Below are 3,248 nucleotides of genomic sequence, written 5' to 3' on the forward strand. Positions count from 1 at the left end.
CATGTTGAAATTCTAACCCTCAGTGTGATGGTATTTGTAGATAGGACCTTTGGGAAGTAATTCGGTCATGAATATGGAATCTTCATGAAATGGATTAGTGCCCTTATAAGAGGAAATGCAAGAGAGCTTGCTTCTTTTCTTTGCTGTCTACCATCTAAAGACACAGCCAGAAGGGGCCATATACAAACAAGAAAGTGAGCTCTCATCAGACACCAAATCTGTGAAGGTATTAGGAGGTGGAGGATTTGGAAGGTGGTTAGGTCATAAGAGTGGAACCCTCATGAATGAGATCAGTGCCATTATACTAGGGACCCCAGAGAGGTCCTTCATCCCCTCTACCATGTAAGGACCCTCGGAGAGACCAGCCATCTATGCGCCAGAAAGCAAGCTCTCACAGGAGGACATCAGATCTGATGGTGCCTTTATCTTCGACTTTCCAACCTTCAAAAATGTGAGAAATAAATGTTTGTTACTTAAGCCACCCGGTCTATGGTATTTTTGTTATGGCAGCTGGAACTAAGACAGAAACACTACCAAAAATTAGTACCATGAGTGTTCTTTAAGGAGAATCCCTATTTGGGCTCTGAACGAAAGAATGCTTTCAACAGATCGTGTACTTACAGTACACTCAGAAAGGAAAGGATTCCAATCACATATTAGGCTTTGGGGCTTCTACCCTATGAAATATCATGGTACAAACTTGGCAGCCTGAGCAAACAGACTTGGTGTTCAAGCGCAATGCTCATGTGAATATCTTGAAAGAGAATTTTCATTTTTGCTTTTCAGCTGTCATCTAACCAGTGTCCCATCGATGCTAAAATTGGTCCATAATAATTAAAATGAGCTTTGAATCTTTGCTCTAGGGTAAAAATAGTTACCCAAATGACCCTGTGTGGAGCTGCAATGGGAAAGCTGAGGTAATGACTTTCCCACTTAACCTTCTTCCACAAGAAAAACTCCATTTTCATTTTTGTATATTCTGGCTCTCTTCATAAGTTTATGCATAACGAAAGGATTCTGATGTATTAAAAAAATGTTAAAATCTACTGTTTCAGAACATCAACTAAAAAAGTATATGAAAGTACATAGACCAAACAGCTTAATATGTATGGAAATAATCAAAAAGAATCACTTTATCCTCATATTTTAAGGTGCATCAATTCTTAATACACTGTTTCAAAAGAAAATATTTTCAAATTTTTCATTCCCAGATTGTAAAATTATTTGTTTAGTAGAAGTTGGCATCATGACCAAACACTATTATTATTAAATCGAGCCATCTACTCTTGTCATTTTTATAGATTAAAAATGATAGAATGTTGAGTGCTTGCTTCAGCAGCACATATACTAAAATTGGAACATTACAGAGAAGATTAGCATGGCCCCTAGTCAAGGATGGCATGCAAATTCATGAAGCGTTCCATATTTTTTAAAAGAAAAAAATGCTAGAATGTTGACAACCTTATATGACTCCTACTGTGCCCTACTATGTTCAAGAACAGAGGTACGTTCTAATTGATATAAGGTGGTATCTCATTGTGGTTTTGATTTGTATTTCCCTGATGGCTAGTGATGTTGAGCATTTTTTCATGTGTCTGTTAGCCATTTGTATGTCTTCTTTGGAGAAGTGTCTGTTCACGTCTTCTGCCCATCTTTTGACTGGGTTATTTGTTTCTTGAGTGTTGGATTTGAGAAGTTCTTTACATATCTTGGGTATCAGCCCTTTATCTGCAATGTTATTTGCAAATATCTTCCCCCAGTCTGTGGGCTGTCTCTTAGTTTTGTTGACTGTTTCTTTTGCTGTGCAAAAGGTTTTTATCTTGATGAAGTCCCAAAACTGCATTTTTGCTTTTGTTTCACTAGTCTTTGGAGATATACCTTGAAAGAAGTTACTGTGGCTGTTGTCGAAGAGGTTACTGCTTATATTCTCCTCTAGGATTTTAATGAATTCCCATATCACATTGAGGTCTTTCTTTGAGTTTATCTTTGTGTATGGTGTACAGGAATGGTCAAGATATTAAAAATAGAGCTACCCTAAGACCCAGCAATTGCACTACTAGGTATTTACCCCAAAGATACAGATGTAGTGAAAAGAAGGGGCACATGTACCCCAATGTTCATAGCAGCAAAGTCCACAATAGCCAAACTGTGGAAGGAGCTGAGATGCCCTTCAACAGATGAATGGATAAAGAAGATGGGTACATATATACAATGGAATATTACTCAGCCATCAGAAAGTATGAATACTCACCATTTTCATCGACATGGATAGAACTGGAGGGGATTATGTAAGTGAAGTAAGTCAAGCAGAGAAAGACAATTTTCATATGGTTTCACTCGTATGTGGAACATAAGCAATAGCATGGAGGACCAAGGGGGAAGGGAGGAAAATCCGAAGGGGGAGAAATCAGAGAAGGAGATGAACCATGAGAGATTCTGGACTCTGGGAAACAAACTGAGGGTTTCAGAGGGGAGGGGGGTGGGGAGGAGGGTAACAGGGTTATGGGTATTAAGGAGGGCACATGTTGTGATGAGCACTGGGTATTATACATAACTAATGAATCATTGGACAATATGTAAAAACTAATGATGTACTATACAGTGGCCAACTGAACAAAATACATACATACATACATACATACATAAATACATAAATAAGAACAGAAGTACCCATGCACATAAAGGAAGCATTCCAAATTGCGATGGTGGGGCACATTTGGGAGAAGATACACAGACAGGTGGCACATAACATTGTAGCTACCCTTCAATGCAGTTTCTTAAATATGAGAATGGGAGAAAGAGACACACAGACAGACAGACAGGCCAGCTGGGCTTTCACAAAGGTTTAGAAGAAAAGAATTTTGGGAAGGACTTACGACCAGGCTGAAAGGTCCGCAAAGGCTGGCAGAGAAACTAAGCTGGATGTGGTAGGAGAGAGAAAACTGGTGGAAGCTTCTTGACACAGACACAGGTCCTGAGCATATATGGATTTTATTTTGTACGTGGGCACATACATATTTTGGAGAATTAAAAGTAAGAGGTAGAGTTATATGAATGCGGGTAAATTCATATAGATGCAGTGTATTCATCATCACCTTAATTTATAAACCTGCCATCCACATAAATGAGGCAATTAGCTAGAGACATATCACGGACTCATCTCTGATATAGAGGTCAGAGAAAATATTTTCGTCAAATTCTTTATTTTTAGGCGCTTGATGCACATTAAAACACCGTGTCACTTTATC

The 3,248-nt window shown here is 38.6% G+C and overlaps 1 non-coding gene across 1 annotated transcript; it reads left to right on the top strand.

Moving 5' to 3' along the window:
- Nucleotides 1-1,323: 1,323 nt before the first annotated feature.
- LOC123787573 (U6 spliceosomal RNA) lies at nucleotides 1,324-1,430 on the top strand. Its single transcript, XR_006778274.1, has one exon. It is a non-coding gene; the product is annotated as a U6 spliceosomal RNA (small nuclear RNA).
- Nucleotides 1,431-3,248: the final 1,818 nt, after the last annotated feature.

This window comes from Ursus americanus, chromosome 19 (assembly GCF_024610735.1).
Source record: "Ursus americanus isolate L20-20 chromosome 19, mUrsAme1.1.p, whole genome shotgun sequence".
NCBI lineage: Eukaryota > Metazoa > Chordata > Mammalia > Carnivora > Ursidae > Ursus > Ursus americanus.